Source organism: Peromyscus maniculatus, chromosome 23 (genome assembly GCF_049852395.1).
Source record: "Peromyscus maniculatus bairdii isolate BWxNUB_F1_BW_parent chromosome 23, HU_Pman_BW_mat_3.1, whole genome shotgun sequence".
NCBI lineage: Eukaryota > Metazoa > Chordata > Mammalia > Rodentia > Cricetidae > Peromyscus > Peromyscus maniculatus.
In genome coordinates, this window is record NC_134874.1 from 30273931 (window position 1) to 30289179 (window position 15249).

General features: G+C 42.0%; 1 long non-coding RNA gene across 2 annotated transcripts; it reads right to left on the reverse strand.

Moving 5' to 3' along the window:
* Positions 1-610: 610 nt before the first annotated feature.
* Positions 611-15086, reverse strand: LOC107401903 (uncharacterized). Of its 2 annotated transcripts, XR_013047539.1 has the most exons (4): positions 14497-15086; positions 13483-13642; positions 6124-6254; positions 611-5826 (listed from the first exon to the last, which is right to left on the reverse strand). It is a non-coding gene; the product is annotated as an uncharacterized LOC107401903 (long non-coding RNA). The 2 variants fall into 2 exon arrangements; XR_013047538.1 differs by having other exon boundaries at positions 611-6254.
* Positions 15087-15249: the final 163 nt, after the last annotated feature.

Genomic DNA, 15249 nt, shown 5'->3' on the forward strand with positions numbered 1-15249 from the left:
GGAAGACATATTAACCAAGTCAGAGGTGAACAGGGAAATATTACAACAGATGTTAAAGAAAATTGGAGCATTATAAGGAAATACTTAAGAATCATATACTTGTTTTTTTTTTTTTTTTTTTTTTTTTTTTTTTTTGGTTTTTCGAGACAGGGTTTCTCTGGGTAGCTTTGCGCCTTTCCTGGAGCTCACTTGGTAGCCCAGGCTGGCCTCGAACTCACAGAGATCCGCCTGCCTCTGCCTCCTGAGTGCTGAGATTAAAGGTGTGCGCCACCACCGCCCGGCTAGAGCACTCACACCTTTAAAAAAAAAAAAAAACCTGGCCGGGCGGTGGTGGCGCACGCCTTTAATCCCAGCACTCGGGAGGCAGAGGCAGGCGGATCTCTGTGAGTTCGAGGCCAGCCTGGGCTACCAAGTGAGCTCCAGGAAAGGCGCAAAGCTACCCAGAGAAACCCTGTCTCGAAAAACCAAAAAAAAAAAAAAAAAAAAAAAAAAAAAGAATCATATACTATTGTATCATTAAGTTAGGAAATGTAAAAGAAAATGAAAAATTCATAACTTCATCCATAACTAATACTAAGTCAAGAAGACATCAGTAAGTCAAACAGGCCCAATACAAACAAAGATTTTGAAACGATACTGAAAACCTTCCAGAGTACAAGATATTCAGTACAAGATATCCATCTAGGATTCACAAGAGAATTATACCAGACTTTTAGAGCACTACAACAAATACTTCTTAATTTATTCTAATAAAAATAGAAATGGGAGGTGCACTTCCCTATGCATTCTCCAAAGCTAGGATTAATCTGAATGCCCAAACCAGGTAAAGACAAATACAAAAAGAAAATGCTATAGGCTGATATTATTGAGAAGCATAGATGCAAAAATTCTAAATAAAATACTAGCAAAAATACAGGAACATAGCAGAAATATCATCTAGCTGCCATAGTACCATAAAAAAACTATGCAAGCTGACAAGTAGGAGAAACAGTCATTAGTCTTATCCAGTGGTCATGCCTGTGAAGATGTTAGCTTGTGCATCCACATTGAATACACCTGCAATGTAACTCTGGCACCTAAATCTGTGGAAAAAAATTGCCAAAGGAGCAGAAAGACAGTAAGAGCCAGAGGACCAGGAAGTCTGCTCTGACACTGTTTCTCCTAGAAATATATGTTAAATAAGATCTTAACAATTGTAATATCAATAGATATGCCAAAGCAAAGGGAAAGTCTTACATCTGTAACCCTAGACCTGAGGTTCTCAACCTGTGGGTTGTAACCCTTTGGAGGGGTCAAATGCTCCTTTCACAGGGGTCACATAATAGATATTATACATATCAGATATTTACATTATGATTCATAACAGTACCAAAATTACAGTCATTCGTGAAGTAACAATGAAAATAATTTTATGGTTGTGGGTCACCACAGTGTGAGGTACTGTATTAAAGGGCCGTGGCATTAGGAAGGTTGAGTCCTAAACAAAAACTGCTGGGAGAGGGAGAATTAGTCTCTTCCAGGGATAAGTCTCCTAAAAGGTTATCCAATATACATTATCCTGTCATCTACTCATACACACCAAAAACTGACTCAGCAGGTTTATTTACATTTGTACAAATTTCACTCTTTTCTCTTTCTCAATGTATATGTGACAGTAATAATAAAAGAAAAAGAGGTTATTGATAAGAGAGATGGGGGTATAGAATTTAATTGTGGGTGGAAAGGAAAAGGGGTAAGGGATGTGATTACATTTTAAACAAAATCTCATTTTTTTTTTTAAAAAGAAGGCAAAATAAATGTCTTCTCTGATAAACAGATATTGAAGAGATACATCATTCATCATTCAGAATCAAATTGGCCTTATCCCAGAGATTCAGGGGTTACTCAATATATGTAATTCAACAGATGTAATGAACTATACACATGTACAGGGAGAGAAAAGTCACATGATCATTTTAATGGTTGTTAAAAAAAGGCCTTTGACATTTATCCAACATTCTTTCATGACAAAAGTCTTGAAAAGTGCACTACTGGAGATAATGTAACTCACTATGATAAAGGCTGTATGTTACAAACACCCAAGCAGCAGCATCCTCCATGGAGAGAAATTCTAAGAGATCCATTAAAATTATGAACAGGACAGGGGTTTCCACTATCTCCCCATTCCTTTCCAATATTCTGCATAAAAGAACTACAAAATGGAAAATAATTTGATTTTTCCCTATTTGGAAAAGATATATTAGACATCCATAAAACTACCAAAAACATCTAGAAATATCACTTTCACCTAAGTGGTAAGATACAAAATTAACTAATGAAAACCCATAATCTTCACACAGAATGTAATAATAGCTAACATGTTGGGAAGTAGATCACAGAAACACTACCTTTCACCATAGCTTCAAGGGAGCAATAATTTCTACCATAAATATTTTAAGTCTGTGAAGACAAGAGTGATGTAAACATCAGAAGACAGAAAAACCTTCCAGACCCACAGGTTGGTAGGATTAATATTGTGAGAATGATCATCCTACCAAAATCATTTTATAGATTCTAGCCAATCCTAATCAAAATCCCCAAGATATTATTCAAAGAAATGGAAAAAGAAATCCTAAAGATTACATAGAAGCACAAAAGACCCTAAATAACCAAATAATACTTAGTAAAAAGAACACTTTTAGACTTGGGGAGGAAAGGACATAGTTCATAGTAAAGCTTGTAGTCTATCATCTTGGGAAGTCAGGATAGGAACTCCAGGCAGGAACGTGGAGGCAGGAACTTATGCAGAGGCAATGGAGGAGTGCTTTGCTCTGCCTTGCTACTCATGGTTTGCTCATTCCGCTTCTTATAGCACTGAGGACTACCCAACCAGGAACAGCACTGCCCACATTGACTTTTTCCTTCTCCATCAATCATCAGTCAAGAAGATGTCCCCACTGACCGGTTCATAGGCTAAACTGGTGGAGGTTTTTTCTCAACTGAAGTTTCATTTCTTGGATAACTTTAGTCTGTGCCAAGTTGACTAGCCAGAACAGTGGATAAGATCATTTTCTCACTTTATTGGATTACATTACACCCAGGCGCTAACAATACATATTTGAGTGTTTGTGAAGCCATTTCCACAGACGATGAAATGACAGTTAAAAAGACCTCTGAATACTGGCTTTTCCATCCCATAATATGCAGTCTTGGGTGAAATATAGGGAAAATTAAGACAGCTGAAGGCCAAGTTAAACTCCCTGCATTCTGGTCTACATAGATGGAATTAAGTAGCCTCATTCTTCATTTCCACCATGCCGTCTCTGCCACAATGGACATGACCTACTGAAACTGGAAGCCAAATTAAAACCTTCCACAAATCAGTTGCTTCCTTTCAGGTGCTATTTAACTGTGAGGAGTGATGTAAAGAAATAACCTTACCTAGAGAAGGAAGCCAAATGAGCTGAAGAAAAAAGGATAGAAACAGTGCAGGCAGAAGACGTACCATTCCCATTTGCCTATAATAAGCACCTATATGTAAAAGAGCCTAAGGCATAAAACACTTAGCTATGATAAGTACTTAAACATGATAACAGGGCACAAACAAACATTCAAATATTACATTTTCTATGTCCAGGTGGAAGTTGTGATGGAAGAAATTCAGCAAAATAATACCATTTCATTTGCTTCTAAAATACATAGTAAATAAAAATAATGGGCATCCAGGTGGTTAAAACCTCTAAAAGTTCTCTTAACTTCAACATAGAAAGAAATGGAATGAGATGCTAAAATATAGAAATAACTCCTGTGTTACAAGATTAATAGTGTTAACATTGTAAAAATGACTCTATTTCCAAAAGCAATACTGAGATTTGATAGTATTCCTACAAAATTACATATGTGTGTGTGCATATATATAATGAATATATCTATATATAAAATGAACCCGCCATTTTTTATAGTCACAAATGACAGGATATAGTCAAATGGATACTTGTCAAAAAGACAAACAAATCTTACTTAGAAAGTATAATGTAGGAAGTGTTATAACATGATTTTAAATAGTATTACAAAGATATCAAAATGAATCTAGCACATTCAATTGCATACACAAGTGATAAGACAAAATAGACACTTTGGGTGATTGAAAAATAAAAACACATAGTATTATTTTCTTTGTGAAATATATATAGGTGTGAATACAAGAAAATATCACATGGATGCAACTAAAAAATTCATTCTGCGTTAGGTAACCTAGACCCAGAAAGACAAATCTGATATGGATTCAATTATAAGGGATATTAGCTGTTAAGTAAATGATAATCAAGCCCAGACAATATACAAGCCCAGAGAGGTTAGATAAAGAGACAGGCTCTAGGGAGGAAGCATGGATCTCCCTGGGAACAGAAATAGAATAGATTTTGCAGGTGGTCTTGAGGCATGTGAAGACAGTAGTAGACGGGATTGGTTTGGAGGGAGATGGAAGGAAAGAATGCAGGGAGAGACAGATGGAATTGGGGGCATTTGGAGGTGGTTTGGAAATCTAGGGCCGTGTGAACTTCCTGAAATCTATGAGGGTGACCCTAGTGAGGGTTCCTAGTAATGGAGGACATGGAGTCTGAACTGGTCATCTTTTGTAGCCAGGCAAGGCTTCCAGAGGTGGGACTGGTTTGCATTCGATTGAATTGTTGGCCTGGGTGGGTGGTGGTGGAGCAGTCCCATGGAGATCCTTAAACAACCTAAGGTGATGTGAGGACAGAGGGTCTCTCCACGAAAATGGACAGCAGGACCCTGTTGCCGAAGACAACATCACACAGCTCACTGAATGCAGAGAGGTTGAGCTGGTACCCGCATGGTGCCTTCACTAGTCTCTTTGACATGAGAAGGTACTCTGCAGGCTACAGAAAGAGGAACCTGGACTCCAACCCATCCACAAAGCCCTCGACCTACAATCTGTCCTGCCTGCAAGATGTGCTTGGGCAACGGTGGTGCAGAACTTGTGGCAGTGGCCAACCAATATTTGGTTTAACTTGAGGCCCAGTCCATGAGAAGGAGTGGGTGTCCTATACTATCTGGATGGCCAGGAACTGGAGACTGGATAGTCCAGAGACCTAGGATCGAATCAAACACTACAGGCAAAAAACAAACAAACAAAAAACAATGAAATGATTCCTAGTGATATTCTTCAATACTCACAGATCAGTGCTTTGTCCAGTCATCATCAGAGAGGCTTTCTCTGGCAGCAGATGGGAGCAGGTGCAGAGACCCACAGCCAGACATTATGCAGACAGAAAGTTTCAAGTGGAGTTGAACATCCAAATATTACTTTATCACGTTATCCTGTCATATGAACTATGCCTTCTGCAGTTGTGAATACAAAACAAAACAAAACAAAAAACCCTGACCTCCCAATTTGATATTTTTATGTTACTCCATTTCATTGTTTCATTTCTTCATATGAGCAGCTCCAGATTCAGGGTTTTTATCAAGGCCTGGAAAATTTACTCTATATTCTAGATAAAAAATTTTGTGTTTGAAAGATTATTTTCAATTCTGAGAAATAACATAAATGGATTCAAGGCAAAGCTCACATGATGATCTTAAAAGATGCAGAAAAAGCCTTTGGTAAAATCCAACATGCTTTTTTGATAAAAGTCCTATAATACAGTACTGGAGGAAATGCACCTCAATAGAATGGAGGTTTCTATAACAAACCCACAGGCAGCATCAGGTTCAGTGGAGAAGAACTTGAATCAATCCCAGTCAAATCTGAAAATAATCAGTGCTGTCCACTATGCCCAGTCCTTTTCATTATTGTATTCGATGCATTAGCTGGAACCATGAAGCCTTAAAAGGAAATTAAAGACATACCAATAGGAAAAGAAAAAAAAATAAAAGTATTCCTACTTGTCAAGGATATGATATTATACATAACATTTTCCAAATATCCTGCCAGAAAACTTACAGAGATGATCAACAGTCTCAGCAAAGTGGCAGGTCACAGAATCAACTTACAAACTCAATAGCTATTCTACACACCACCAGCAAACAGGCAGAGAAAGATCATGGAGACACTGCCATGCAGAATAGTCTAAAGAAGACAGAATAACTGTGCAGAAGCTTTTAAGTGTCATGTTGGCTTACGCATCAAATCTTGTTTATTTCCCAAGCAACTGCATTCTTGTCCAGAAGGTCCTTTTCTGTAATTATAGTTTGAAATTCACTCATGTTTTCATCTAGCAATCTCCAGAGTATTCAGATATTCTGCTGCTGATCTGTTTGTGTTCAAAAGAGAAGGATTGAGTCATATGCTTGTATCTTTTTATTTACTATCAAAAAGATTTCATGCAAAAATATTTTTTATTGGATAAGATGTATTAGTTCTTCACCTTTTGTTACTCTCCCCTAAAGTTATTTGGTATTACTTTTAAACTTTTAAATATTTTGTTTATTATTTAATATACATTATTATTGTATTCATTTTTTGAAATGAATACATTTACAGTTGACTAGGGAGACATTACAATATGTGTTGATATCCAGAGAGTGATTTGGGAATACTTTGAAAGCATATATTACAACTGGAAAATCAAGAAAAAAACCAGTATAATTTCAAGACACCTGTGAGATTTCAAAATTAATTCAGGACGGGGAGTGCCATAGACTCCCAAATATAAGGATATTGCTCTTTGCTACTATTCAGAACTTGATATAAGAACCTATTGCTGATGGTATTGGCATAAAAACACACAGGTGGATCAATGGAATCTAATCAAAGACCCAGACATAAATCCATACACCTAGGAACACTTAATTATCGATAAAGAAGACAAAACTATATAACGGAGAAAAGAAATCATCTTCAACAAACGGTGCTGGCATAACTGGATGTTCTTCCATGGATCCGCATGAACCCAACATCCCATACAAAACCTTATAAAAGAAAAGGGGGCTAAGAGTAATAGCAGCTTCCACCCAGCTTCATTTTTGATACATTCAGGGTTTAGGAGCCTTCAGAGGCTGGGTTTAAATGCATGGAGAGATTTTTATGACAGAGCCACTCAGAGAAAGAAATATAAATTTTTACCTTGTGCAAAACAGTGATTGAAGCTCAGACACACTGCCACCACAACAGACTCTTTTTGTTTGTTTTTTGTTTTTAACATTCTCTTCTAGTCACTTCTTGGTGCAAAGGATAGAACTCAACAAGCCAGGGGAAACTTATCATACTTGGAAATAGAACTAGGACTTTCTGGAGTGTGTGTGTGTGAGTGGGTCCTTTAAAAAACACAGACTCGCCAGGCGGTGGTGGTGCATGCCTTTAATCCCAGCACTCGGGAGGCAGAAGCAGGCGGATCTCTGTGAGTTCGAGGCCAGCCTGGTCTACAAAGTGAGTTCCAGGAAAGGCGCAAAGCTACACAGAGAGACCCTGTCTTGAAAAACCAAAACAACAACAACAAAAAAACCCCACAGACTCATGGTGGAGCCTCCTGCCTCAGTCTCCAGAGCATGCACCACCACACAGCTTGCTTGCATTGCTTTTGTTTGGTTCCAGGGCCTGCTATATGCTCAGGGCTACCTTTACTACCAAGTCCAGCACCAGGACTTTGGTTATTAATATAATTCATTCTAATAGCAGCACAGGCCACTCAGTAGCCTCCAGTCAAGTGACTCAGGCTCCAGTTTACCCTGAAGCAACAGGACCAGGCTGGGGGAGGCGTGGCGTGGCGTGGTGATTAAGCTGATGATGCATTTCCTTAGAGTTGGGGGCTTCTTTTCTGCTGTGTTTTCTTGGTTTCCTGGGGGAGGGGTTTGCAATTAGTGTTTTGGTGATCTTTCAAAAGAAACACTGTAATCACTCTCGAACACTCTGGTTTTATTTCAAACTTCACTCCAGAAAAGAAGTTCCCTTTACTTTTTGTTGTTGCTGTTCCATGATTCTGGAGGGTTGTGGTTGTTTTTACATGGTCCTGGGATTTTTGTTTTTGCCTGCTGTTCCTGTCCTTCTGATTGTGTATTACTTTTAAAATAATAATAATAAAAAAGAATCTAAGAAATTCAAAAGATACAAGAAACTAGATGTAATGCCAACACTCGGAAAGCTGAGGCAGGAGGATCGTGAGTTCCAGTCTGGCCTATGTTCCTTAACAAGGCTTTGTGGGGAAAAAAAAAAAGCAGTTCAAAAACAAGAGTGTCCTGTCATATCAGTATAACCATGAAAATCTGGCACTTGGGTCTGTCATGGCGGCTCATGTTCTGATCCACATTTAGGGGATGAGCACAATGGAGATCAATTCAGTGTCGTCTTTGGTCTGGATGTAGTTCTGAGAGCTGCCTAGCCTACAGGAGCCCCAGTGTAAAGAGAGAGAGAGAAAGCACCTGGGGCAGGACAAGTGGTCCACCACTCAGGAGGCGGAGCCCTGAGAATCACTGGAAGCTGGAGGCCACTCCGGTCTGCACAGGAAGCTCTAGGCTGTCAGGACTACTGAGCAAGATCCTGTCTCCAAATAAATAAATAAAATAAATAAACTTGGGACTAGGGGGTTGGAATAGGGCACTTTTCTGGCCTCGGGAAAGCTCTCTGGGTTCTAGTCCCAGAGTTGGAAAAACAGACAGACAACCCAACAGTCAGCACATGGCCAGGATCCAGGTCCTTGCTCCTCTAAGGTCCCACGCTCCTGAAAAGGTGGCATCTGGCAGGCAAGCCACAGCAGCAAGGGGCTGCTTCTTCTCCTCTGGCCATTTTCTGAAGTTCCTGAAGCCACACTGAAACGTCTCCAGGGTTTTTCAGCATTCTCCTCTGTAGGCACACAGACATCTTCCTGACCCCTGTGACAAGCTCAGAGCCTTTCAGGTCAGAACTCATTTCAGCCAGGGGCCAGCCCCAAACAACACCAAAAGGCCAAAAATGTCACCGTGGCAACCCAAGGATCCAGAGGAAAACTCCATCCAGTAAATATCAACACCTAATTAAAACCAGAAACTGAAAGAAAACTATGCCAGGCTTGAGATCGACTCTGTAGTATAAAACATGAAACAAACATTATCTCCAGTCCCCCTTGCTGTCACTACAGAGACCTGGATGGCCTGAAACTGTGGCAATCCTCCTGCCTCTGCCTCTTGAATGCTGGGATTACAGGTATGAAACACACACACACACACACACACACACACACACACACACACACACACCCCTTTAAAAGAGAGTTTGCTTGCATGTATAGATGTGCACTACATTCATGCAGTACTCATGTAGGCCAGAAAAAGGCTTTGGATCCCCTGGACTTGGAGTTACAGGTTATAGTTCTGATCACTGTGTGGGTGCTGGGATTTGAACCTGGGTCTTCTGCAAGAGCAGCAAGCACTCTTAAAAGCCATCCCTTTAGAAGAGAAAGTAGGAAGTACTCTTGAATGCATTGGCACAGGAGATCACTTCCTAAATATAACACCAGTAGCACAGACACTGAGAACAACAATTAATAATAATAAATAATAAATTAAAATAGGACCTCTTGAAAATGTATGAGAATTCAATGGAGTTTCAACCCTAGTTCATCTGCACATCTTCAGGTTCCCATGTGTGCCTTTAATACCTATGGAGTACCCAGGGTTCCTGGGGGTTAGCTACATCTGGCATGGGATATCAGGAAAAAAAATCTACGTACACTATGTTCTTATGTCTGTTAACTTTATTCCTCTAAGACAAAATTCTATCAATTCAGCTATAGCTCCACCAGGCATTCAATGCAGGAGGAATAACTCTAGACATATCTATATCCATCTACTTCATTTCTCTGGGAATGAAATCCTGTCTCCATAACTGCAGTTCTGTCCAGCTCCCTAGCTCATAGTCCTGCTAACAACTAATGTCAATGCTTTCAGACTCATCTTTGTCCTCTGTACTCTCTTCCTCCATTTCTGCTACTCTCTACTCCTGGCACTCAGAAAACTCTAGCCGAGATCTGCTTACCCTCTATGGAACCTCTGTGGTCAGTCCTCTCTTCTCTCTCACCATGAGGTTCTGTCCCTGTCTACAGAATATGCCTGCCTTTTCTTTCCCTGGGCACCTCATTGTCTGCCTCCTCAGGAATGTTGTTTTATCTCCCACCTTGATATGTAAAAACCTCTTTTGTTCTCAAAGTGCTCTGGAGGGCCACTAGGCCTCCTCAAGTTGAGGGGAAGGTCTGAGCTTCATTAGCACAGGAACAAAGCTAGGCATCTCCGCCAGCTTGTCGCCTAAGCTCAGCAGGGCAGTTAGTAACAGATTCAGCAGGTCTGGGGAGCTGAACTGTTTACCAATAGGTCTGGGCACACAAGGATTTCATGGCAGAAGACAGCTGAAATATTAAATATTAAATAAACACCAAATAAATGGCTTTGCCTTTTGACAGACCCTTGGCTGGTCAAAGTTCAGCTTTAATACACAGCTGAATCTCTATGATATTTTCATAAGGAAATTAGACACAGAGAAGCTTCCTAACTCTGTCTACTCTATTTTACCTCATGAGGCAGTAACACATCTTCATCTTAGTGGCAGAGGCCTGCTGCTTTGGAAGCAGGCCATTAGGGTCATGTCCAGTCTTGTGTGCTTTCCAGGTGTAATGCTGGCCAAGGATCGGCTCCTTCCCTAGAGCTACTCAAGACCTTTCCTACAGGGTATTTAAGGTCCGGCCCATAAACTTGCCTGGTGGTTTCCCCTCTTCCTGAGACCACCCGGGAATCTTTGCTCATTTTAAAACCTGGCCTTTAATTCGGTTTGATTAGGCTTAGTGCATGGGCAGAGTTACCCACTCCCTGGGGATATTTTGCTTATCAATACCTCTTTCTCAGGCTGTTTCTACTCCTTTTGTGAAGCTCTCTTTGGCAGATATTGTAAGGATTTGATCCTTAATTACGTCATCAGCCTTCGCCGGCTTCCCAGCGTAAAAAGAGGGTGAACCCTTTGTGGGCTCTCTGTCCTCTCTCCTCTCCTCTCCTCTCCTTCCTCCCGTCGGTTCCCCTCCCTCCCCGCCTTTTGTGTCTCTCTGTCTCTGTTTCTCTCTCTCTCCCCTCTTCCCTGCCCCCCCCCAATAAAGCTCTAAAAAGGTAACCATGACTATGATTCTTTTAATCAGCACACTGCTCCGACAGCATGGTTGCTGCGGGTGGTCACCAGCCACGAGGGGCAGCGCCGTGGCATAACTAACAGATATCCCATAGCTCTGATACCTCCAATATCTTTCACTTCACACGATGGCCTCTTAGGACGTCCTGACATTTCAGGGCCATCATGTGGGGACTCCCCTGCCACACGCTGTCTGGCATCTGTTCTCTGAAACCACAGAGCAAGAATCTATGACCCCTTTACTCCTGCATCCTTCATGCTGAAGCCCGCACCAAGGACGTGGCACTGCCAAGTTCTGCAGCCAGCTTGGGTTGGACCCTCATCTCCCTGAGCCACACTGGCAGCAGCTTTTGTTTGTAGTTGCTTTCTAGGAGCAGAAAATGCTTTAGGCCTTTCCTTTTACAAATCAGAAGTGCTGTGTGGGGTCTTGGCCTGGGAGAACTCTTCTGTTTGTTCCAGTCAGATCATTAAAGTCACTAATCTTAACAATCACAGCTCTGTTCCAGCACACACCTGGGATGGAATGCTAAGTTTGTAACATTTTTTGTTTTCTTTTTTAAATTTAGCCACAAGCAGGTTCTCAGGTCACGGGCAGAAGGCAGTCAGATTCTTTGCCAAAGTGTCCCATGAATGGCCTCTAGTCCATTTGTTGACATCATTCCCCTCGGAAACCCCTTGAGCTGTGCCTCCCTAGTCCACATGGCTCTCAGCACTCCTGCCTTTAGGATCCTATTAGAATGACCCTGTAATCGCTACTCACAGTGTCCAACCACTTTCTAGTCCAAAGTCCTAAAGTCTTCACATTCCTCTAAAACAAAAACAAAAACAGCGTGGCCAGTCTTTTCAACAGCAATATTTCATCCCTGATATTAACTTCTGTAGTAGTTACTTTCTTATTCCCATGTTAAAACATTGCGACCAAGGCAGTTTTTGAAAGGATGATTTTACTTGGTCTTATGTTTCCAAACAGATAAGAATGCATGCAACAGGAAGACATGGCAGCCAATACAGGAAGCAGAGAGCTCACCATCACAAGAGAGCAAGGAAGTGGTGTAAGGCACAGGGCTTGCAGATTAAACCAGTAGCTTCCCAAAAAGGTAATCTGACACCTGTGGAACATTTTGCGATGTCTGGAGACAGCTTCTGCAGTCAGAGGAGGGAAGGTGAAGTGGGAAGGTGAGGGTGGCACCTAGCAGAGAGGAAACAGTCCCGGACTGGAAAGAAACCAGGTGTCTGTAACAGTTGGAAGAACAGACAGTCTGTGCCGTAGGGCTGTGCCCAGTGGGTCTACAATCCCAACTCTTCAGGAAGCAGAAGCAAGGGAATCAATAGCTCAAGTCGCTCTGCCTGCTTTCAGCTTGTGCTTTGAGATGTGAACCCTCACCTCCAGCTCTAGCCTCTGTGCCTGTCATCTGTCACTCAGCTCCATCATCATGGGTGTTTATTTCTCTAGAACCATAAACTTAAATCAACCCTTCATTCTATGTCTTTCCTTGGTCATGCTATTTTATCACAGCCACAGAAAAGTGACCAAGACAACAACAGTGTGAATTCAAGGATAGCCTGGAAATTTAGTGAGACCTTGTCTTAAATACAAGATAAAAAGAGGGGTGAGCATACAGCTCAAGAGTACAATGCTTGTAGAACTTGTTCAAAGTCCGGGGTTCCATCTCTAGTACCATTTTTGATAAATGTGGGCCGAGGAGACGGTTTAGTGGGTAAAGTACTTGGCACAAACATGAGGACCTGAGTTCAGATCCCCAGAACCTGTGTAAAGCTGGATGTGGCAGCACTCTGTTGTCAGGATGGGAAACAGAGGCAGGGGAATCCTGGCATCTGCAGCTGTAACAATAAGAGACTCTTGACAAGGCTGGGGAGAGGAAACCTCAATCAAAGAGTTACCTCCATCTGATTGGCCTGTGGGCATGTCTGTAGGGCATTTGCTTGATTGCTAATTGATGGAGGAGGGCCTTGCCAACACTGTGGGTGGTACCACCCTTAGGCAGGTGGCATGGGCTGTATAAGAAAGGAAACTGAAGGTGAGCCCAGCCTACTCTCCCAAACATACACCCAGAGGTGCTTGTCTCCTATGTGATTTCAAATCCAGTCAAATTTGGCATGAAGATCAACTGTCTATTCTATTTCCTTTTCTGACCAAAAGCAACATGGGAAATAAAAGTTTTATTTTATCCTGTACTTCCAGGTCACAGTCTATCATTGAGGGAAGTCAGGGTAAAACTTGTGCGGAACCTGGAGGCAGGAACCAAAGCAGAGACCATGGAGAAGCAATGCTTGCTCTCAGGCTCACATTCTAGATTTCATGTTAGGTAATGAAAAAACAAACAAACAAACAAACAAACAAACAAACAAACAAACCACTGTAATATCAAACCCAGTACCTGTGCACCTTGCTTTACTTTCAGTAGTAGCATCATTTACTTCTTGGCAAACGTGATGAGATCTTCTCCTGGCAACGTTTCCAGCTGAAGATGTTGTCATATGATCGACTTTTGTAACCCATGCTTCCAGTGTGTCCCCCAAAAGAAACACAATGTCTGCCTACACGTTCAACATTTAAGGCAACCACACTTCTAAAATTAACAAGTATAACTTCAACAACTTTAAGTTATCAGAAGAATCAAAAAGCAAACAAAAACCCCAGCATAAAACTCTTACAGGTTTCATTAAGTTCTCTAAGTGTACGAGGGGATGTTGGACCTAGAGACTGGTAGAGTTGTAAATTCATTCTGTTGGAAGCTGAAAAGTCATCCATGTGCACATGAAAACAAACATAACTACAGTCACACATGAATGGAGGAACATTCAGGCTTTATCTAAAATCTTAGGCTTTACTAACTCTGAAGACTACTTAATCCTTGTGCCTTCTGTTTCCTCATCTGCAGAATAAGATAATGAAGGAACTTAGCTCACAAAGCTTAAATGACAGAATCGGGAGCTTAGGCAAATGCCTGGAACTCAGTAAGCAAATGAAACATTTTGGTAATAAACCACTACCTTTCAGAACCATTGAGCAATAAACATTTCACAGGGCTGTAAGAAGGACCTCATTCAGCCCTCCTTTGACGATGGAGCTGAGCCAACACGACATAACTCCTTGACTCTTCCTCTTACCTAGTCCCCTTCATCGCGTCACTGTGTAAACTTTCATAAAATTGACTAGTTAAATGTCTGAAATACAGCAGGATCTCTCGGGATAGCGCTAACAAGGAGCAGGAAGGAAGCAAACTGCTTGCATATCAGGAAATTAAAAAAGAACAGGAAATCAATGGGTGATTATAAATTAAAATGGAAATCCCTGAGGAAAGGAAAGGTGCTTCTTTTAAAGATGAAATCCTTCTACCCATGCCGAAAATTTCCAGTTCATTACCCTTGCGTGCTACAGGGAACCTCACCTTGGATTTTCTGGTCCCGGCCGCAGCCACCCCATCTTGAAGAGGACCGTGCAAAACAAAAGAGGAGGGTTTATATGAGCGAGAATTGTTGAAACCAAGGTTGGATAAAGCACAGGGACAAATAGCCAAACGAATGGAAACACATGAACTATGAACCAAAGGCCGAGGGGCCCCCAACTGGATCAGGCCCTCTGAACGGGTGAGACAGTTGACTGGCTTGATCTGTTTGGGAGGCATCTATGCAGTGGTACCAGGTCCTGTGCTCATTGCATGAGTTGGCTGTTTGAAACCTGGAGCTTATGCACGGATGCTTGGCTCAGTCTGGGAGGAGGAGACTGGACCTGCCTGGACTGAGTCTACCAGGTCCATGTCAGTCCTCGGGGGAGGCTTTGCCCTGGAGGAGGTGGGAATGGCGGGTGAGCTGGGAGGAAGGGGAGGGGGGCTGAAGGGGGGAAAACAAGGGAATCCGTGGCTGATATGTAGAACTGAATGGTGTTGTAAAATAAAAAGGGAAAAAAAGAGTTCAGCCAAAAGAGCTTGTGACAAGGAAGAGTCCTTTCAGGATCAAGAACCAGGGGCCGTCGCCCTGGCACGTGCCAGCACCGGGCTCTACTCTGAGCGCAGCGGCTGGCACTGAGCCGCGGAAGCGGGGACAGCGTGCTGACCGTGCCCTCCCGCTCCTCGAGTGATGCAGACCAGCGGGGCAGAACAACACCACGGTTACCTCCAACGTCACAGTGACCCCGGGACATC